The sequence below is a fragment of the Miscanthus floridulus genome, chromosome 15 (assembly GCF_019320115.1).
Source record: "Miscanthus floridulus cultivar M001 chromosome 15, ASM1932011v1, whole genome shotgun sequence".
Taxonomy (NCBI): domain Eukaryota; kingdom Viridiplantae; phylum Streptophyta; class Magnoliopsida; order Poales; family Poaceae; genus Miscanthus; species Miscanthus floridulus.
This window is the reverse complement of record NC_089594.1, coordinates 62,824,450-62,848,934: the sequence shown is the minus strand read 5'-3', so window position 1 is coordinate 62,848,934 and position 24,485 is coordinate 62,824,450. Positions and strand designations below refer to the sequence as shown.

The window sequence follows — 24,485 nt, the reverse complement described above, 5'->3', positions numbered from 1 at the left end:
TGCATTATCCAACCGCCAGTGTAAAGGCCATTTACACTGGCGGCTTGCTTACGTAAACGGCCGGTGTAAATGAACATTTACACTGGCGGTTCCCTTATGTGAACCGCCGGTGATTATCATTTGCAGTGGCGGTTTTTTTATCAACCGCCTGTAAGACATCTACTATAAATGCTGCTTCTTCCTCCCCTGACCAGCGCTATTCAGCTGAGCCACCTTCCATTGGTGGCAAAGTTGGAGGTCCAAAAATTGCAAAATACAAGGGGGAGGTTTTGCTCTTCATTTTTTCGGAGGGGGTGGCTTAAGAAGGTTAGTTATTGCCTCTCATAGCTCTTTTTGCATTAGTGCTTCTCAATTTGAGCTAAAACTAGATCTAGCTAGAGAGAGAGAGAGTTTCATGCTTGTGTTTTGAGAGAGAGAGAATGGTAGTAATTTTTTTGTTTAGGGTTTCAATGCATGGTGTCTTAGAAGGTTTGGATTAGTGGTGCGCCTCTCATAGTTGATTCTCCATTATAAATTTGATTCAAAATTAGACCTAGGGTTTCATGGGGAGAGAGAGAAATGGTAGTATTATAGAGAGAATTTGTATTATCTCATGAATCATGGTTGTTATTATAAATAATGTGGGAGTTAAAATATGTTTTCAAAAAAATGTTAAATATTGTTAAAACTACGTCTAAGAGAAATATTGTTTAGAAAAATGTTAAACAATCTAGTTTATTCACTAAACTAGATTTTTTGAAATTACAATAATTTTAGTTTATTCAAATAATTACAATAATTTTATTTTTAATCAAATAATTTTAAATATACCCATTTAATTGCACATTACCATTATAATTTTTGTACAGTTGAAGATGGAAAGATGGTTATGGATGTACAACTTATCAAAATTAGACCCGTCATACCATTTAGAGGTTCGTAAGTTTATTGATGCTGCTAGGAGGCATGCATGCAGACAGAAGATGAAGTACATATGTTGTCCATGCATCGAATACAAAAATGTTGCTATATTTGAGGATGCAGAAGAAATCAGTTCTCATTTGGTTCGCCAAGGTATTATGAAGGATTACTTGATTTGGGTGAAACATGGAGAGGGTAGTTCCGCCCCTTCTGCAGAAGCCAACCCAGTGCATGCAGATGGACTGAATATGGATGACGAGACACGAGACCATAGGCCCTAGACTAATCCTGTTAACGCGGATCTTAGTGATGATGATTATGTCGGCATCCAAAATGTTTGTGAAGGCGTCGATGAAGTTCAAGTCCTAGATGAAAGTGAACAAGTAGGGTTTTTCGAGGCATTGTTGTACCGTTATTTTGATCCTTCTATGTTCCTTATCAAAGGAATGGAGGCCTTGAAGAAGGCAGCAGTAGAGCATTTGTACGAAGTGTCTAAGGGTTGTTCCGATGAATTGACCACACTGAGAGCTATCCTTTAGTTTTTGATGCTAAAATCTCAGTATGGCTGGTCTGATGCTAGCTTCAATGAGTTTTTGCGTGTTCTTGCAAAACTCCTTCTAAAGGGGAACAAAGTGCTTGCTAACACATACTATGCAAAGAAGCTAATCAGTCCACTGACTATGGGTGTCGAAAAGATCGACGCGTGTAGGAATCATTGTATCCTATATCGAGGTGACGATTACAAAGACTTAGAGAGTTGTCCGAATTGTGGTGCAAGTAGGTACAAGACAAATAAAGACTATCAGGAGGAAGAGAATGGAGCTTGCATAGGGAAGAAGCGAAAGAAGACCTAAAAGAAGACCAAAGAGAGTTCAAAAACCACTAGCAACGAAGAAGTAGACTATTACGCGCAGAGAAGGATTCCTGCTTTCGTGATGTGGTACCTCCCCATGGTTTATCGATTGAGGTTTTTGTTCATAAACCCTACGGATGCAGAACTTATGTGATGGCATGCTTCTAATGAGCACAAACACGACGGAAATCTTCGACATCCATCCGATGCCAAGCTGTGGCAAAATTTCAATGACACATACAAGGAATTTGCTGACAAACCAAGGAGCATAAGGTTCACGCTGAGTACCGATGGAATGAATCCATTTGCCTAGAGGAGCAGCAAGCACTGCACATGGCCAGTGATCCTGGCCATCTCAACCTTCCTCTATGGCTTTGCCAAAAGCGAAAATACCTTTTGCTAACCATTGTTATTTCTGGACCTACACAACCCGGTGTCGATATGGATGTGTTCTTAGAGCCCTTAATGGAGGAAATGAAAAACTATGGGAAGAGGGTGTGGCCATGTGGGGTGAGTTTCGCAAGGAGCCATTCACACAAAAAGCAATGGTTTTTGTTACCATAAATGATTACCCAGCTCTCTTTTCATTATCGGGGTAGTCTAAAGGAATGGTTGGTTGTGTAGTATGCCATGATGAAACCTCACACGTGTACCTTGCTGCATCTAACAAGCTAGTGTGCATGAGGCACAAACGTTTCTTACCGAGAAGACACAAGTACTGCTTGAAGAGGATGGACAAGTACTTCGACAATAGGGATGAAGCAAAATCTACTGCTCCATCAGGTAGAAGTGTAGGCCTATAAAGCCGGTGTTTGTAAAGATGGCAATCAAAAGATTGTGCTATTTGTTCAACAAGATCTCACAGAAGGTAATTGACCGTGATGAATTGGAGTCGCTGAAGGCATTCACCGTGGAGACATTGTCAAAGTTGGAGATGTGCTTCCCTCCATCGTTCTTTGACATCATGGTACACCTGGTTGTTCACTTGGTGGCTCAAATAGAGGCACTGGGTCCCATGTATTTGCATGAAATGTGGACGTATGAGCGTTTCATGTCAATTCTGAATGGGTATGTATCAAATCGTGCTCACCCAGAGGGGTCCATGATAGAGGCCTACACTACCGAAGAGGCCATTGAGTCTAGAGGTCCATTCTACAATAAATGTCTAAAAGACCAGATTGCAATTGGTTTGCCTCTGTCCCAGCATGAGGGTAGGTTGTATGGAAAAGGGCGAATGGGACGGAAGTTATTCATCCCGTTGGATTACAACACAGTCCTAGAGGCACACCACAACATCCTACATCAACTCTCGATAAAGGAGCCATTGATCGAGCAACACATGAATGAGCCTCACGAACAAAACAATGGGCACATAGAAGATTGGGTCATGATGGAGCACAAGTGTACGTTCACCACATGGCTGCAGGATCAGAACATTCCAGATGGGGAAACAATGGAGGAACAAACCATCAAGAAGCTGGCATATGGACCATCATGCTAGATCACTACATGGCAGACGTATGACATTAATGGCAGATGTATAAAACTAGACCTTGTTGGTTACCCGCCCTAGCGAGAATAGAAAAGCCAATTCGACATTGCGTGCGTCCACCCTCTATAGGGAATGTATCAACATTGATGTAATCAAACCCGAAATTTAAAAGTGTCTCTTTGAACCATGGTATAGGATGAATTGTCTACATTTAAGAATTATATATATCAGAACAAAATATCTATAGAGGTGTCTTTAAAATATGTTACTTACTATGCTTGGATATGGGTGCTCTGCCATCCCCAATGTTGGTTGGAAGTCTAGATCATATGCATAATTACTTGGCAGATCGGACGAAGGGAGTTCGACCATCTCTTCTCCTAAATTTATGTCAAGGAAAAAAGTTATTAATTGCCATAACTTTATAACTTATGCACGAACAAAGTGTGTTGACCCGTGCTTTGCTACAAGCCATACAACTACTAAATTCAAAGTCAAAGTGTAGACAAATATTCCTCACATGCATTGAAGAGTTAACAAATATTCCAACAATTGTTTAGAAAATACAATTACAAGCAAAATCTTGAAAAATAAACCTAGACTAATCTATCAACCGCAGTATCACATAGTAGAGAACAATATTGATAAAAATTGAATAGCGATGACAATCATGCTGGGTGTCATTGGATTTCCACCCTTGTCCTGCTTCAAAACCTTGGCCTCCTACTTGCAAACCCCATGCTCACCTTTGGTTCATATTGCCACCTTTCATGTATGCACCAAATGTCATGATGGCTTCATCTTTGGTCTCAAATCTCTTATAGGAATTGTCACAAAACCCTGAGACTCGATTGTGGCAGTCAGCCCATTGATGGTAAACATCGGGCTCTTTGCCACGAAAAACAACATGCGAAGGCAGGGTCATCCTACCAGAACATCAATTAGTAACAATCATGATGTAAAATTAGCCACGGCCAAGCTAAACGAGAGGCACCGGCCATCGGCGGCGTGAACGCGGGGCATGGGGCACGGCGGCGTGTGCGGGGCACGGGCCACCGTGGGGCACGCGCGGGGCACTGGATCTAGCCGGGAGGCCATCGGTGGGTGCATGGGGCATGGGCCGCCGTGGGGCACATGCCATTGGGCAGCGCGTGCGTGGGCACAGGGCGTGGCACACACATGGGGCATCGGCTCTAGCCGGGAGGCCACCGGTGGGCGATGCACGCGTGGGCACGGGGCACCAGATCTAGCCGGGAGGCCACCGACAGATGTCGCTGTGGGTGAGTGTGGATGGGGGAGATGAGGGGGAATGGGATTGTAGAGAGGAATCACCATGGGGCACGCACATGGGGCATGGGCCATCCGAGCCACTCGACGAAGAAGGACGCGGTGGAGGAAGGAGGCAGCGGCAGCGACGATGGAAGGAGGCTACGGGGGACTGAGGCAGAGGTAGCCGTTACTTAGAAAAAAATCTTCTTCTTAGTGTGTTATATAGGGGGCGATTTACACTGGCGATTTTAGCAAATAACTGCATGTGTTAAAGATTAACACTGGTGGTTTTCTTAATTTGCTGCCAGTGGAAATAGGAAAATAAAATAAAAAAGGGTGTCCCAAACAAGAATCGAACCCATGACCTGAGTATTACAAGTTTCGGGTGTTACCACTACGCTATGCTTCTGAATTTGTCAGTATTTGTTTCAAAATTGTTTTAACCACAAAATGATTTCAAGAAATGACATCTACAAACATGATTTTGAGACACCAAATGATTTCTACTAAAGAAGTCATGAAAATAAAAGTTGTAGAACTCATCAAGATCTACAACTTTTGTTTTGATCATCTTTTCATGTCACTAAATTTAAACAATTCAAATTTTGAATGTCAAGAAATGACAGCTTCAAACAAAAATTTGACACACCAAATGATTGCAACTGAAAAAGTAATGAACATAAAAGTTGTAGAACTAATCATGATTTACAACTTTGATTTTGGTCACATAGTTTATGAACTATGTGAGAGATTTATGGATTTATGAACAATATTTACTAACACTTTATCAGAAGAAGGAATGACCAAAATAAAAGTTGTAGAGCTCGGTGAGTACTACGATTTTTATGTACATGACTTTTTAATCTAAAATCATTTATGGTTTCAAAATGTTGTTTGAAGTTGTCATCTCTTCAAGTTCAAATTTTGAGTTGTTCAAACAAAGTCACATGGACTGATGACCAAAATAAAAGTTGTAGAGCTTAATGAGTTCTACAACTTTTATGTTCATGACTTTTTGAGTTCAAATCATGTGGTGACTCAAAATTTTGTTTGAAGTTGTCATTTATTGAAATTCAAAATTTGAAATGTTCAAATTTAGTCACATGAAAATATAACCACAACAAAAGTTGTACATCTTGATGTGCTCTACAACTTTGATGTTTACAACATTTTCATTTTAGATCAAATTTAGTCACATTTTGAATTTGAATGGAACAAATAAAAAGAAACAAAATTAAAATGGAAAATATTTTTACAGGCGGTGTCTAAAACCAACTGCCAGTGGAAATCATTTGTACAAATTTGAAGTCTGGTGGTGCATTCTTCCCTGAGACGCCGTTAGGCTACCCAAATTTTCCATTGCCACCACGCTGTCCCTGCCTACGCCGCGCGCCGTCCCGCCCTGACCCACACCTTGCCGTCCCTGCCTACGCTGCCGAAACCAACCTTGGAGCCCCGCCGTCTCGGTCGGAGCTCCGTCTCGGAGCTCCGCCATCTTGCCGCGCCGGAGCCCCGCCCGCCTCGAAGCCGCGCTAGAGCCCGCCAGCCTCTTAGAGCCCCGCCGTCTCGGCCACACCGGATCCCCACCTCTGCCTACATAGGAGCCCTACCTCGGGGCTCCACCTTCTCACCTCATCGGAGCCGCTTCGTCTCGGCCTTAGTCCCACCCGCCTCAGAGCCTCGACTTGGACTCGGAGCCCCGCCATCTCACCGTGCCCCTCGAAGCTCGTCCACAAAGGCATCTTCCCCGTCGGAGCCCACATCGAGGACCACGCCACCGTCTAGGTCTACCACGTGCGCCGAGGTATGCATCTCGCCATTCTGTGCTCCTATCGTGTGCCGCTGGCCCCCGCGCCACCACGTGCTACTTGCCCCCGTGCCATCACCGTGAGCTGCCTGCCCTCGTGCCGCCTTGCGCTACTGCCCGCGCCCGTGTTGTGGTGCGCTGCCTACTCCCACGCCGCCGAGCGCTACTGCTTGCCCTCGCGCCGCCACGTGCTGCCTGTACCCGCGCCACCACGTGCTGCCTTCCCCCGTGCCGCTGCTCACGTACCTGGGCCGTACGGACTGTGGCTGGACCACTCGATGGCCCATCTGGCACATTTCCCTGGGTCGAAACCCTAACTGGCCCATTAAGGGCTTGTTTCAACATTTTTACTTCTATATTATGTGTTGTAATCATAAAATTAATTCTAGGGTAGCTTTTTTGCTATAAAAATAAATTAGTTCTAGGGTCAAATATTACTTTTATATTATGCTTGTTATTATTTGTACATTGATCGATATAAAATAAATTAATTCTAGGGTAGCATTTTTTATATTGCTTAATTTATTGCAATGGTTTTTGTTATCCGATTGGTGTGGAATATTTACGGTAGCTTATTCATGCTATGTATGAAAATTTCATGTCCATTCGATGCTAGATGCACATATATTTTCATGCTATGTATTTATATATTGTACATGATGTTAAACCATGCTTATATAAAAATAAATCTTCACTAAATCAGAATTAGCTTGATGAGTTCTCCAAATAGTGGTGGCGTGGCGGGTGCCCAACCAAACAATGGTGATGAGGCGGCTGCCCAAGGATCAGACTCACCGCACACCACCAGCACCAGTGGATCGTGGAGTTCGTCGTTCGATCCATGCCCTAGCATAGATAGGGCGGCTCGTCGTGCCAAAATCCGAGGCCCTACTTACAATCCAATAGAGGAGGAGGTACAATTTATTAAATTCAATGAAGGGCTATGAGGGGTTGTTATTCATATCTATACCTATATCTATACCTACGTACCGAATATATATATATATATATATATATATATATATATATATATATATATATATATATATATATATATATATGACTGGTTGTTCTTCATAGATAACTTCTCAATTACAGAAACAAACGGAGGAATATGCATCAGATTCCGCACCAGAGGCAACTGAGACCACCACCCAAGATAGGAAGCGAAAACATGGGGATCGAGGCGTAAACAAGTGGCCGGATCGTACATATTCAACCTCGAGCACATGCGTCCCGAAGCTCGATCTCCTTCCTCAGGCCGTACCGAGGTGAACTGCTGTAGCTAGAAGTCACCCAAGGCAAGGTGAGCACATCCCCGAAGTTCATCTCCATCCTCCCTAACCCTAGCAAGCTTTCCCATGAGCTCCATGTCTCATCCATGGTGGTTTCCACCATTGACAAGGTTGAGCTCCCCACAGCCCATGCACGTCACATCCATCACTTGGAGAAGCTTCCCTACATCACTAGAAAGCCATAGGAACAAACTGCACTCGATTTGGAGCCCGAATGCCCCGGGAATCATCTCCAACGTTTTTACATTCGAGCTGTTCGTTCGTTTTACCGGATGGTCCATCGTTCTCGCGGACTATCCGTCGGTGCCAGTATTCGTCCCAGCGAAATGCTCTGGTGCACATGTTCGTCCCTAGCGGACTGTCTGCCGAATTCACAGACTGTCCGTTGTACCACAGCAGCACAGCCCCAACTTGTAAAGGGCATAGAAGATGCGCTTGACCTCCAAAAATGGTGAAACAAGTTTCGTGAATATACTCTATCAGCTAGAGATAACTTTGGCACCAAAGGGCATATCTCATTTTTGACCATCGGAAGAGGCTAAGTCCTTATAATTCACCGGAGGCTCTGCCACACACACCGGAGTGTCCGATGAGTTATAAATCACAGACAGAGGAGTTTCCCGAGAGCATAGACTTCATACCAGAGAGTCTGATCTTAGTTCGGAGAGTCCAATGTTCCCAGTATGTCCTTTTCCCACTAAGTCCCAGAACCACTGGACCGTCCGACAGTTATGCCGGACTATCCGATAACACAAACCGACAGTCCTTCAATGTGTATCTAAACACTCCCTCGTGCATGTTTAATATAATGTCTTGCATACATAAGTATCTCATACATGGACATATATATAGGCACGTGATATCAGAGAGACGCCAAGTGATGTTCCAAGCTATGGGAACCTCGCTCTTCCAACAGGCAGGCACCCCACTATTATAAACCCTACTTTGGATACTTATCAAGTTGCATTATGAGTTATGCATTACATGTAGAGTTGGATAATAATCTCTTTCACACTACACCTAGAGTCTTCTAATAATATATAGAAGCCTCTCATCTAAACAATGGGATTGGGAATGCTTAATGCTTATTGCTTAGTTGCTTGGGCAACGGTAGAAGTCGAGCATGAGAAGGGAACTCATACTCACGCGTTTAGGATGTTGCACTTGGATAATTAACTACTAAAATCAATGAGGGTACAACTTGACTTACCTAACTAATCCAGCTAAGGACTAATATCCCTAATATGATAATCTTGATGATAACTTGGATATCTTGCTCATGTGAGGGGTAGGTCGCCGTGAGTGTGGGATCTCAGACAACATAGCTCGTGGAGCAGTAAGGATTGTGTATTGGTATACGTAAGTTCAAGTAACCACCCGTATAGACCACATGTCGTGGATGGGGTCGACAAGCAAAGTAACTAATTGTGACCTATCTATCTGTGAAACTGCCAAGGGGGATGGCGTCAGTCGGGAATGTCTCGGACATTGACCGGGCATTGAAGCTGAACCTTTCATGTGACATTTGGGTCAGATTAGGGAAAGGTTGGAGACGTGAGGCAACCCTTATCTATCGCTCGGGTATGGAGGTTCGTCCCGTTCTCTGTGTGGGTACAGTTGTACACCTCTGTAGAGTCTTGAAAGCCTAGAGTCCTTCGAGATGGACCTATTCGGTTGTTCTTTCTTTCTATACCCATGGTAGTATGAATGATGGACTATGAGCACTTTGGTTATAATGATAAACACCTTTACCTCTAATGTTTAGCATAGCATGTCATACTTTTAATGAGCATCATTGCTTTCCACACTTATACAAATGTCTGATAATCACCCCATGCATCCACCAAATATTATATGTTGGAATTAAGTCCTGTGAGTACGCAATGTACCCATGGTGCTATCGTTAAGTTGTTTTGCAAGTATAGGACAATGGTGGCCATCTCACCCCGTCGTTGGTGGCAAAGTGGGTGAATGGCATGTGCTGTCCAAGCTACGGTGGTGACACCCATGGGCAAGGCGACCACCAGTTACTGGATATATAATTGATTCATAGCATAACAATGTTGGTAAGAGAGTCGTTTTGTTCACACTACATTTAGTCTTACGTTGTATAATAAGTTTATTATATTCAACAAGACTTGTAATATATATTTCCACTGAGTTATTATGTGCTCTGATGATGAGATGTAATCTTGAGTTGTGGAGGCTATTGTGGTATGATACTCAACCTGATCCTAAAGAGGAGTTGCTACGTGCGCTCCTAGGGAGTCATTGATGTTGGTTTGCTTAAATTGGGTCAGTCAAGTGGATGACACTCGGTTTAGATGAATTAATGCGCTCGGTCCCCCACAAATATGGCCGAAAGGAGAGCCCGTACAACCTATAGAGGTGGAAGCTAAGTATCAAAACGCCATCAGTTTCCTTGTTAGGGACAATCTTGACATCACAATCTCTAATTGGAAACTAGTGCCGAAGAAAACCAAAAAGGACTTGTGGAAAAAGTTGAGAACAAGGTTTATTTTCTGAGGCGATCGTGAGACATGAGCTGTCGTGAAGGAGTATGCAATGAGGCAGCGTGCAATCAGCTTTCACAACTAGAGGTCTGAATTGAATACCAAGTTTGTGAAGACCTTTGTTGAGCAGAAGACATCAGAAGAGTTCTTATCTAAGAGTCAAGCAAATAGTGAACTTGTAAAGAAGAACATATACCACCACATCCTTGGCACTGGTGGTTACAAGCGTGCGATTCCCAAATCGTAGGCAGAAGAAGCTGCTAGGAAGACGGCAGAGTTACCGGTGATGTTTGAGGAGGTACCCAAAAGGGCAATAAACTGGCTTCGTGCACGAAAACCACAAGAAAGTGAGTCTAGTTTGTCATGGCCAAATCCAATGACCGATGAAGCAGCCAAGAATATTTTGGCCATTGCAGCTAAGCAGAAGGAAGGATCATTCAAGCCATCAAGAGAGAGGGATAGCCTTAGATTTGGTCTATAGCCCAAAGCACCCCGATCTTGTGTGAGGCGTCTTGTCCCGGTTGGGCTGGAAGGAAGGATTTCCTGAGCATGCCGGGATGTACAGAAAACGTGACCGCTACAAGGAAGCTATGAGTGATATTTTTAAGGATGAGGCTAAGCAAGAAATGAAACATATGTTGGTTGAAATCATGGCCAATCCTTATTCTAAGATAAGGCAACAATTGGCTAGTGTTTTGTCAAGTCAACAAGTGCCCATAATGCAGCCGCCATAGATGATCACACAGATGCCATAGATGTAGATGGTCATCATGCAACCCACGGATTCTCCAATAGTTCCAAGCAGTATCGGATCTATGGCAAATATGGAGCACTATGCAGTTGATGACATCGTCGCACCGATAGCTTGCTTCCTAGTTATATCATATGGTATCACCAATGTTCGTACGATAGAAGTTGCCACCGGTATGGTGATCTCAGGCCATGACTATCACAACAAGAAAATGCCAGAGGTGTACTGCAGGGTAGAAGTGTTGCTAGTCATGGAAGGACATAGGGATGACTTCCTAGACATCCCCCCTCCTGATGGTGTCGAGAAACTCGGTCAAGCTATCAATGAGTTCATCTTATGGCCTCGGTGGGACATTAGGTTGAATGATCCTATTCCATCGATGCCATTTTTTTAAAGTGGACGATGAAGGAGGGTTCTCACATGTAGCCTCGCCGTCTCAAACCCCTTTAGAGCCTGAACCTAACCCAACATCTCCAAACCCACCATCTCGTAATGCACCACCATCACTAGAACCTAACCCACCACCACCATTTAGCCTCCACACCACTACTATAGATTGATTTATCACTATCGCTACTTTCACTGCCGTAGCGATAGAAGCGATGGTGTGATACTTGCACCATCGATTGGAACGATAGCGAGACCTTCTAGGACTAAAACCGGTTGTTTAGACTTCTACCACCGACAGGTTAATGATAGATGTGGCAGTGCTATTGGGGTTGCATTTCCTCTGTCGCATGAAAAGTCAGGTCGACTCGGATACGCATTTTGCTCGCCGGCCCTAAAATAGCATTTGGTCAACCGGCGGTAAATTCAGCGTGAGTGTTGAATTGCCTCAACTTCCAAGGCCATCAAATCACAATTACTTCCACCACCTGAAGCCTAAGAGCCATGTACCCACCACCCCTCTTCTTCATCCATCATCCCCTTCTTTTCCAATCTACAAAGAAAATGTCGGATAGCCCCATTAAGTTTGCAAGCAGCCCATCGTCTAGCGAGGACAAATTGTCTTCCCACCACTCCTTCGAGGAGAACGTCTCCTCCAATGATGGGAGGTCTAATTATAGTCCTCCATGGAGCTCCAAGGAGGACCCAGAGGAGGAGGACAAGGACAATGCTGACGTCGAAAACGACGACGACGACTCCGATGACTCCGACTCCGACTTCGCCTCGGCTCCTCCTAAGCGAGAGAGGCGAGCATGATCCTCCCTATGAGAGGATCATATATTTAGATTAAGTAGTTTATAGTTAGTATAAATAGTTCTAATAGTTTAGGTTAGTTATTATGCTTCCGGATGAGTACAATCATATACTCATCCAAATTGTATCTATATGTTAGATATATATAATCAATCAATGAAAAAAATTCTATTCGCGCAGATTTGACTCTTCAATGCCATCTTTTTTATATGAAATACAAAGCAAGTTCTTTCCAATACTACTTCCCAAATGCTAGTGCACGGATTTGATCTCTCGATGAATGTTTTTTTAATTTTTCTGTATATTTGTGAATGAAAAGGGAAAAACTATCATGTACGGTTGTGGTTGTTTCTAGGAGAATCTAAAAGTAGCTTAACTGCTGACAATCACCATATTACAGCATTGGATTAGCGTGGCAATGGTTGGCTTAATACAAACACTGTTTAACTTATCCCATGCCATACGTTCTCGCTGTCGATCAATCTGGACTGTTCGTTTGGCAACAAACCTCGAAGCACCCGGCCCATTCCCAACTCCCCTCAGGTTCTGTCGGTGCCTTGGCGGTGGTTTGATCAACTAAAAAAATCCCAATATGAAACCATTAGTTCTCCCCACTCGTTGTTGCTTCATCTTCGTTCTCCCCACCCATTGCTTCATCTTCATTTTGACCCATCGCATGTACTTGCCCTGCCTCGAGCACCTTGCATTGTCGTCGTGGACAATGCCCTGTGAAGGTTAGATGGATTCGGTCACCCCCCCCCTATTTGCATTTGGTTCCAATTGGTTTTGGGTTTGGTATCAGTTTTGTTCATATTAGGAATTTGTTCATTGCAACAGATGTCTTACTTTAGAAGAAGCCATTTCAATGCGAGTAACCTTGTGTTTTAGCGGCTAGGGGTGGCACCAGGACCCCAGATGATGTTGTTTGCTACTTGGGGATGGAGCATTCACCCAGATTGACTGTTGATTGTTGAAGCTATTGTTCGTCACCTTCTCGGACCACAAAATTTAATAAGAATTGTTCAAGACCCTATTTGTGGAGAGATTTTTGTGCTTTGCAGGACAAGACATGAAGTAGACATACTTTATAGATACAATGTGTCTATGGACGAAGATGTTGTCATCTTCGCTAAGGTTCACTACCTTTGGCTTTTGGGACCGCATCAACCAATTGAGTACCTTAGCAACTGCCTACCCATTCGACATTAAGTCTTAGAATTTGTGAAAATTTTATGTTAATGAAGTTTATATGTACTGATGAAACCTTTGGATTAGTATGTATGAGTACTACATAATCGTTGAACTATTACTTCGGTTGAACTATTAATTGAATCAGTTGGTATTGATTGTGTTCCATGTGTACACCTCTATGTAAGCATAGAGGATCCAAAACAGACATTCTTCTACAGGCGGATAGTACCCTGAACCGGCGGTGACACAACATTTCATCTTGGTGGGAGTGCGAGGGTTTTGAAGGACATTTTGGCGCCTTGGCGGGAGGCAAAAGCATAGACAAAAGACCTGAGCCAACCTCTTCACTCAGAGTGTGCAACACTTTGAACCCAGACTGCTCCATGGCTGCATCTAGCTCCAACTCCTCCCAGTGGTCAGCACCATGCTAGGGCGCCATCGCGAGAAGAACACTGGCTTCTAGCGGAGGAGGCTACATCAGGAGGGGGACCGCCCATCCCAAGCCATGTTGAGAACCACCCCTACTTTTGTGTCGCTACGGCTTGAAGACGCCTTGGTGGATTTCATGGAGTGATGGAAACCCAGGACATCAGTACCATAGATACTGCAGGGAAAATAATGTAACTCGATTTCTTTCTTATTCATTCTATTTTCATAATGCAAATGCTGAAACCCCGCCGTACTTATGGTAATTTGGTTTCTTCGTAGCCCGACTTAGATTGTGGGTTCTTTAAGTGGCACGATCCCCAATATGGAAAATTTCTGAGGACTTTGATTTTGGATTTATGTAACAAGATTTGGGCGCTGAAGCTGGAGGCCAATGTTACAAAAAAATGAAGAACATCTACAGGTGGAGGAAGAGATTATGCCATAGATTTAAGAAATGGCCAGGGTTCCAACGAAGATGATGGAAGATTTCATACCTTTGAGAAACAAATGTGCTTCCTGTTCTTCCTTCACCTATTTTGTACTTACCTTAGTTCTTGGCATGTTCATTGGCAAGTTGATTAGTTCACCACAATAGATTCAAGTATCAATTTATGATGTATCGGACTGAAATCTCACTTTTGTAGAACTATTGTTAAACTAAATGCAAGGTGATTATCTAGGTGTTCAATTTATTGAAATGTAAATGCTAGTACATCCAAGTATCAGTTGATGTGTCCGACTAAAACCTATCACTATTGTACAACTATTGTTGAACTAAATGCAAAGTGATTAACCAGGTGTTCAATTTATTGAACTGTAAATGATAGTAGATCCAAGTATCAATTGATGTGTTGGAGGCATCCTACTTCCCTAGACGCTGGGCCCTGGTACAGGGGCAACCAATTTATTGAACTGCATATACACTCCAATGGTCCTACCACACCTTCCTCCCATCCATTTCCACTCTGCTCCGTTGCTCTGCTTCACCCTGCTAGCGTCAAACGAAAGGTAGCCTCTCCCGTGCTCACTGCTCCTTCACCTCCAACCTCACCGGCGCACAAATTTTTAGTGCGCCGTCCCTGCTTCTCTGCTCCATCCGGATCTAAGGTAACTGCACTAGATCTGCTCCTTCACCGGATTCTATATTTCTTTTGTATTGCTCTCTCATGCTCTCTGTTCCTTCACCTCTAACCATGCTACAGTATTTTTGTTGGATCTACAAATGAAAATGCATCTTCTTGTTCTAGAGTTTGTGGCCTTGTATATCCATGGAGTGCAGTTTGTGAGCCTTATTGTCCTCAGTATTGGTTCACCAAATTAGTGCTTTGTGAACAAAATCGATGAGCTAAATGAAAGTGTACCAATGGATGTGGACAGGGTTGTATTGGTCAAGATTCAGGATGACATGGAGATTGACAACGATCCCATGGAGGTTGACAACGATCTACAGGATATTATAGAGATTCACAATGATCCCATGGAGGTCGACTAGGATTTGCATGGAGAATGATTAATTATGCAACCAATGCTATACATATGAAGGCCTTTTAACTTTTGCATAGTGTCAGCCTAATTAGTATCTGCATTTTAGCTTTTGGCATGCTTGTTAGCTTGGTAGTGTCCACCTACTTATTTGGTATGAATGTATGGAACTCAAGTTGGATTCCTTTCAATCTGAGAGTACTGGCATTGTGATTTCCTTATGTTTTCTAAGTGCATGTTTTAGCCTTCGCCTCAATGTAAATCTGTGTGTCTTATTATTCACCATCGAACTCAAGTTGGCTTCCTTTCAATCTTAGTACTAGAATTGTGCTTTTCTTAGTTTTCTAAGTGTAGGACTGTGTGCCTTAGTGTTCATCACCGTATCATATGGAGGTCTCTGGGTGGTAATAGGACCTAGCCGCCGGTGATGGTACTGTGCATTCACCGCCGCTTAGTTGCAAAATTTCCAATCCCGCGTATGAACCCTCTCGTGTGGAACTGATGAAAGTTCGATTCTTGCGTGCTATAAAAGTTACGTAGAGAGCATGTAACCTACTCCAACATCCCCCCTAACCCCCCACACCCCCACCCTACCATAACCCTCCCTCCCCCACACACATAGCTTTTCTTTTCCTCATTGCTGCTGTTCGTCATCGCCGCTCCTGCTCTTCAGCACTGCTTAGCCCTTGCTCCACGCCGGTGCACATCGCTGGATTACCCACACAAATCCACCAGCGAATGAGCTGCTGCTATCACCGGTGTTGCCACTCATGCTCACCGCCGCCAGATCTAAAGGCAAGTGTAAGAAGGCCTTACTTGCATCACCGTCCCTTCTCCTCGAAACTTATCTCCTTACTAATGTTTATTGATGCAATTGCACAGTAGGGCAACCTCATCTCTTCGGTTAGTGGTGTCCTTCCAGATGAAGGAGGCACCCAACATGAGGAACGTAGTGGATAGCCTCTTAGACGATGTGCTTGCTGACATCTTCTGCTACCGCCCCGCCCGGTCCTTATGCTCCTACAAGTGTGTCTATCGCTCCTGGAGGCACATCATCTCTAACTCCTATCAATGTTAGAAGCTTTCATAGATAGTCGTCGGCTTCTTCTATGGCAGCTGGTGGAAGGGCAATCGCCACTTCACTAGCATCACTAGTGAATGGCCCTCCTTATCCTTCTTGACCTTCCCCCTTAAAAAAGTTCAAGTCTCAGATTGTTGCAGCGGCCTCGTCCTTTGCTGGTGTGCTGGGCCTGATGGATTACGTCGCTATGTTGTCTACAATCTGGCGACCCAAAATGGCATGTACTGCCGCATAGCATCCATTTTGTTGGTCAATCTCGCTTAGGTTTTGACCCAACATCCTCACACTTCCATGCGGTTGAATTTGTTGAGGTGGAGTGTGCGTGTGTAGGTGTGGAGATTTACTCATCCAAAACTGTAGCAAGGATTTTTAAGGAATCTGAATGGGGAAAGGGTAGTATTGTTCTACGTTCAAAATCAAGAAGTGTTTTTCTTAATGGTTTTATGCACATGCTTGAGTACTCTGTGATAGTTGCTGTGGATATGGAGGGAAAGACATGGAGGACAATTCATAAACCAGGTGGTGCTAAAATGGCCATCCATCAAACTCAGGGTCACCTGTGTGTGTGCTATGCTGATTTTCAGAATAGGTCATGGCTTTTAGTGTGGATACTTGAAGACTATGGTACTGATAACTGGAGTTTGAAGCCTGTTGTGGACATAGAGGAATTGTTTGGATGCATGAATATTAAAGTTGGTTCACCCAGAATGGAATTTCATTTTTCTTGTTGGGAAGAATAGAACATTGATTGCATATGACATGGACCGTAGAAAGGTTCATGTCATCCGCTTTTGTAGATCAAGAGGGCATTTCCATATGAATAGGCCTTACTATCTTCCTTATCTTCCCATGTTCATGGAGTCATTAGCAGAGCAGTAAAGGTGTATTTCTAGAATTTCGTCATCACGACAGTCTTAGTTCGGGTAGGCAATTGTTTTCATTCTATGTATGTATAGGCCAATTTTGGCTTGTTAACTAAAGGAATGGAATGTTCAATATTATTAATTTTGCTCTTTGTTCAGGTTGTGGATTAAAGATGAATAAGAGGGGTTCCATGGTGCATTGGCTACCAATCCGAAGGATGCCCTAATTATATTCATTTTGCCTTGCAAGCAGGAGTGCCACATAGAAGGAGCACAACTACGTCATTTTGTTATGTAAGTCTATATACATCAGTACCTTTAGTATGCTCTATGTGTAGCTTGTGTTAGGACATCAGTGGAGAAAGATATTATGGTAGCATCCATTGTTAATGTAAAAAGTAATCTTGTTTGTGAACATGATTTATGAATGTAATGATTATATATATGTATGCTTTGTGTTCATGAAGCTATTAAGGGCTCAGCTGAATTAGTAACTATTGTGAAACTAGATGAAATTCTATCACCATCGTTATATGTATGATGTGGTAGGGATCAAAAGTATATCACCGCCAAATCCTTTAGTAACCCGGCACCGACTAAATGATCATCAAAGGTGGATCGTGGTGCAAGGCGACGGTGACCATGACCTTTGTACTGGTGGATCATACGCTAAAGTGATGGTGGTGTTAACCTATACACATGTGTTGGTATAAATTAATGCACCTAGAATAATCCGTGAGCGCACGGATATTATATCGATGTAGCACTTCACCAAAAGTATCCTAGTTTTATATCAATCTCCAGGAAACATGTGTGAGAATAACTAAATCTAACTTAACCCAACTTCGCAACAAGGCTTAGATAATAGGAGTATAAAGGAAATCATAAAGGTCTTCTAGTTCTAACTTTGGTAAGCTTTGTCTTCTATTGTTCAATTCTAGGGATATTACTAAAGAAAACACAAACAGAGTATGTTTCCTATAGTAACAAGGTCCTACTAGGCCTACAATTGAGAGGTTGACTACAAAGGACTCAATGAGGCTATAAGAGTCACCCTCGCGAGCTACCACCGATCTGGAATATAGGGTACATCCATGAGTAACCGAGTCTAAGCACCACACTTACACTATGAATACTACTTTAACCCATGAGCTACAAGGATTAAAGTACTAAAAAAAGAGAGTCGCAAACCTAAAGAACAATATGAACAAGATGCTTACTTGAATTAGAAGTTGATGACCAGAGAATCTCAAAAGCAAGCTCAAGAAGAACTTGATTCCGCCAGGGTACAAGTCGTAGAGAGAGCACCAACAGGCTGGGACTATGGCAGAACCGCTTGAAACATCGAAAGGGTGCTATATCGGATAGTTTCATCGAGCACACCCCAAGGGAGAACTTGAAATAATCCACGTTTTACACCCAAAATCCAATAATGAGTACGAGCTTACAATATTTAGTCCATTTCATCCAACCAGAGTTCTTTGAAAATTATTTATTACAATACCAGAACTCAGAGTACGATAATTAAACAGTGAAATGAAAATAAACATCTAGTGGAATTGATACAAGGATCCGTCTATGCCCACCAGAAGAATCCTCCACACAAGAGCTACTCCTCAAGCTACACCTACAATAGGGGTAAAATACACCCTGAGTACACAATGTACTCGCACGACTTACCTAACTAGTGGGAATAGTTTCCCAACTCCAAGGAATATGACAGGCAATATGGGTTTGATGTTTTCTTTTTTTTTGTTTGCGAAAAGCATTACTAATAGTTCATCCTTACTGTCAAGTTTTATTAGCAGTCATGATTACTTCATTAGCTAACCATTCTAGGTAAGCACCTGTTCTACTTTCAAGCAAGGGTTGAGCAATCAGAACCATTTTACCATCTTTCATCTTCCAGTTCTTACTACGGTGCTAGACCATAGCCAGGTCATACCGTCTCACGGAAACGACAATTCGTGAACCAATGTATCCTAGCTAGGTACCCTGAAACACATGCCCCATTTGTACCCTAGGCACAAATAAGACCAACCCATTCCACTCCTATCAAGGGGTCTAGGTCCCCGTCCAAACTTAGACTCCAAGCCCCCACACTTGAGACCCGGTCTTAGTATGGTGCTTAGACCTCCACCTTACCCCACCTCCAATTAGTCAGTTTGGAAAGAGCCAGAACCCACGACAAGAGTGTAACGAGCCTTCCTGCTCCCATAAGCAACTATGTGCTTAGGATAATAAGTCTATGGCCTGACTACCATCCACAGCAACGGACGGTCCTTAATTGACATGAATAGGGAAAACAGTGTAACCAAGCTAAGCCTCATTGGCCATGGCCCACAACCTGTTACACCCACCAATACCCATACCATATCCCTGCCATGTCTCCATTTTTCCTTTCATCATTTTATCATGAGAGTATTTATAATAATCACCTATTGTGAGTAACAGCAGGTTACTCATGCTATCAAAAATTGAATCATAGCAGCTACTCGAACCTGTACTAGTAAGACTCATAGGATAGTTATATCTATGCATGTGGTTTTCATAAAATTCTTATAACATAAATGCACATCGCATATATATATTCAGTGATTATAAAAAATAAGGGTTATACACCGGGGCTTGCCTTCGGCAGGCGCGGTGTCAGCTGAGTCAGTCAGTGGTGGCTCCCAGACCTCCTCCTACATGAGAATCTCCTCCTCGTACTCCTCAATGATCTCTCTGAACTCATGATCACCGGTGGTCACGATCTTCGCCAACTCATTCTCTACATGCATGCGATGCTGATGCAACACTTAGCATTTAAGCAATAGCAACTTCTAAACTAAGAATACGCATACCAAGCTACTAAGCTAGCTCTAATGACCAAGGTACTAAGCTAACTATCATTTTTACCAAGCAAAGTGTTGGGTTGAACTAACAAACACCTAGCTTTACAAATGAAGAATATATCTTTATTTCTACTAATGATCTAATGTATATTGAAACAAAGAACATTTAACTACCCTAATGCTTAGTCTATTCTAAGGCTACAAAAATTACAGTGAGCATATAATAATACAATGAAGCTACCATGAAAATTTCAGGACTAAAGCTATCACCAATTTACCACAAAAATTCCTACAATATTTAACCTAATAATATTAAGCGCTCTCAAATGATTTAATAGCTCCTAGTGTCAACATGTATATATATGAACTAAATACACTAACAGATAGACCACAATTTTAGGAACCTAACAAAATTTGTTTCACAATTTTTGGACACCTATATGATTTTATATGATTTACCAAAGATCAGCTCAGAAATTAGATTAGAAAACGATTTCTAATTCCTTATGAAAAGAAAAATGAATTCTTCCACACGGCCCACATGCGCAACTCAAGTGACACTGCACGCACGTGAGTACGTGGTGGCCCACAGTGTGGCCCACTCGATGCAGGCCCACGTGGAGACGGCCCACGGTGGGGAAATCCCGCACGCGCTGATGTTTTTGCAAAATAGACCTCGCACTTCTCTCGAATTATAACTAAGTACTAACACTATTTCCCCCTCTCTCAGAACTTCTCACTTAACCCCCTAGCCTTTCCTTAATTCGCCTATGTGCACCCCCGGTGACTCAGTGCATGGCGGCATGGCGAGCGACGGGCACATCTAATGGGTCGATCACCATCTCTGACCTGAGCGGCTACGCTAAGCGGCGGTGCAGTGTGACACGACTGGCTAGGAAAGGGTGCAGTGGCGTGTGGCCATCCACGATGGCGGCGCCACTGATCTATTGGGATGGGTAGCTATAGGCCTAATTGGTAAGCTTGTGAGCATCAGGAGGCTACCATGGACTAGTCCGTGGTGACGGTTGGGAAGGAGGATGACAGAGGAAGGCTGGCCACGTGCGGCCGAGCCATGCGGCAGCGCACTACGGCAGCACGGTCGTGTCAGCAATGAAGGGGAGGCAGTAGCAGTTCAGCTAAGGCATGCAAGATGAAGAGGGAGTCAAGGCAATGCTAGTGGTGTAGGTGAATTGGCTCGGGAGGGACGGTGGGAGGGCTACCCAAATCCACAGCTGGATGCGGCCTTATCGGCACGGCGGTGGAAGAAACTCCAAATTGGAGCTTGGCCGTGCTCGCTTCAAAGCTGGGAGGGGTCAGGCAGCAAGAGGTTGTGATGGTGAAGACATGGATGCGCTGAATTGAATGGAAGTGATCACTCACAGGGTAATTGACGGCGTGGCTCGATGGCGGCAGCGGAGGGAGGAAGAGAGAAAGAGAGAGATGGGGTGTGGCAGGTGGCTAAGCTTGTCCTCACCTTGGCAGGATGAGGTCGGCGAGATCATGGAGACCCACGCATAGGTGCTAGTAGATAGGTGCACGCGCTTCCAACCGGCGTGGCCCGCGTGACCGTAGTGTCTTAAATGATAAGGCGACCATGAGCTCGGCTAGGTCCACACGGCAGTGACTGCCTTGAACTGGGCCAGCAGCGACGCAGAGGGTACAACAGACAGGCGCAGATGCGACAACAATGTGACAGCAGTGGCAGCATCATGGCGGGTCAGTAGTGTGGTGAGGTAGTAGTGGACAGATGCGACGACGAGGTGATAGCACCGGTAGTGGCTTCATCGTGGCATGGGTGGGCAGCAACAGCTCTATGCGGTGAGGCCAGCGGTAACCGAGCCACAGCTAGGCCAGAGATAGCCATGGCTAGCCACACGTGGCAGCGCGTGCACGTGCAACCAATGTGATGACGCCAAGCGCCAGAGCGTGGTGACTGCGCCCACGCGGCCAACCTGCCCGAGACTATGTCATGCATGAATTTTAAAGCACCTATAAAAACTAAAAGGTTGCTTCAGGAGCCAAACCATCTTCACCATGCTCAAGAGGGCACATCAGACTACAAAATCAAGCTATAACACTACACCACCCCTTAACCCAATCTCTCAAAATAATTTGCTAAACATATCAATGTCTAGCTGTTGACAAACTTAGAAATTTTCTAAGTTTTTGAGCTGAACTTGATTTCAATTTGCAATTTCTAGGCTAGTAGAAATATTAGCTAGTAATATCATTTTTCGATAGCAAGTATTTCACTGTCATCTACAAAGTTTGTACTTCAAACTTTATTTAAGTATCACACACATGTTCTATAGTATTTTTGCTTATTAAAAATTAGTTTTAAACCCTACTTGATATACATGAACTATTGAATCAACTTTCGTTTAGCATTTTTATTGATCATTTTAAGTTACAAGAAATTGATCTACACACTTTATCACATGCATTAACACAGAAACATGATGCTCATGACATGTTTTAGTAAATCATTTAGGGTGTAACACCGAGGGTGTTACAACTCTACCCCCCTTAAACAAAATCTCAGTCCCGAGATTTCATGTGAGTGCCTAGTGTAAGAAAAAGGGTAAGAGTGAGCTTTTAACATAAACTGTTACCTCAGCACACCGGGGAGAAGATGGGGATAATGCTCCAGAATATAACTCTCCTATTACCAAGTTGCTTCGTCCTCCTGAATGGTTTTGCCACTGGACTTTATAAAATTTTACCACTTTCTTTCTAGTAACTCTCTCTTTCTCATCCAAGATTTTGACAGGATGCTTAATATAAGAAAGATCAGGTTGGATAGGGAGTCCTTCAATTTCCACCACTTCCTTAGGAACTCGTAAACACTTCTTTAATTGGGAAACATGAAAGACATTATAGTACTGCTGACTAAAATATCCTGAAGTTGGAGACGATAAGCAACCGCACCATATCGCTCCAAAATCTTATAAGGCCCGACATAATGAGGAGCTAACTTTCCACAGGACTCTGAACTGATGCACACCTCTCATAGGGGATACCTTTAGGAACACATGGTCACCAACTTCAAACTGCAAGGGCCTTCTTCGCTTGTCCACATAAGTTTTCTGACAATTTTGAGCTGCCCTCAAATGACTCTGAATAACACTAACTTGCTCTTGAGCTTCCTTGATGAAATCAGGTCCAAAGTAACCATGATCACCCACTTCAACCCAGTTAACAGGTGTCCTACATTTCTGACCATATAGGGCCTCAAAAGGTGCCATATGAATGCTTTCTTGATAACTATTGTTATAAGAAAATTCAGCTAGAGTCAAGCATTCATCCCACTTTTCTAGAAAAGAGATGACACAAGCTCTCAACATATCCTCAAGTACCTGATTGACTCTTTTTGTCTGACCGTCAATTTGTGGATAATAAGCTGAACTTCTGAGGAGATGAGTACCAAGACATTTCTGGAGTTGCTCCTAGAAATGAGAGACAAAGACTGATCCTCTATCCGAAATAATAGTAAGAGGAACCCCATGCAAGGTTACAATCCGATCAAAATATAGCTTAGCATACTTCTTGGCTGAATACCTTGTATCCACCGGGAGGAAATGAGCAGACTTGGTGAGGCGATCCATAATGACCCAAACAGAATCATACCCCTTTGCCGTGCGGGGCAAACCCACATCAAAGTCCATGGAAATATCCTCCCATTTCCAAACAAGGATATGCAAGGGCTGTAGAAATCCAGGCATACGCATATGGTCCGCCTTAACCCTTCCACAAATGTCACATTCTGAGATGTATTTGGTAATGTCCTGCTTCATATTTTGCCACCAATACAAGTGACGCAAATCATGATACATCTTGTTACTTCCCGAATGAATGGATAAATTGGAATTGTGAGCTTCATCCTAAAATTTTCTCCTAAGCTCATCACTTGAGGGAACCACCAATCGGTTCTTGAACTTCACAACACCTTGATCATCAACACTGAAATGACACCACGCCCTTCGGCGATTAACTTCTTGATATGTGGAGTTTCTAAAGCATCTTGCCTTTGCTCTATAATAATTTGCTCGAGTAGATCTGAGACTAGAGCAATATGGGCTAACACCTCAGAATGATTGAGAGACAAAGATTCTTCTTTAACTTGATGTGACTTCCAACTTAAGGCATCAGCCACCACATTAGCTTTTTCAGGGTGATAATGAACTTCTAAGTTATAATCTTTAATTAACTCAAGCCACCTCCATTGCCTCATAGTCAACTTGGATTGAGTGAAAATATATTTGAGACTCTTGTGATCCATGTAGATATGCACTTTATTTCCCAACAGGTAATGTCTCCAAATTTTTAGAGCATGCACCACTATAGCCAGCTCTAAATCATGGGTGGGATATTTGAACTCGTGATTTTTTAGCTACAGTGAAGCATAAGTGGTCACATGCCTGCCTTGCATAAACACACATCCTAGTCTAGTCCTAGAGGCATCACAATACACATCAAATGGCCTATCAATATCTGGTTGGGCAAGAATAGAAGTAGAGGTAAG

The 24,485-nt window shown here is 43.3% G+C and overlaps 1 pseudogene; it reads left to right on the top strand.

Moving 5' to 3' along the window:
• Positions 1–7,034: 7,034 nt before the first annotated feature.
• Positions 7,035–10,863, top strand: LOC136507543 (uncharacterized; annotated as a pseudogene).
• Positions 10,864–24,485: the final 13,622 nt, after the last annotated feature.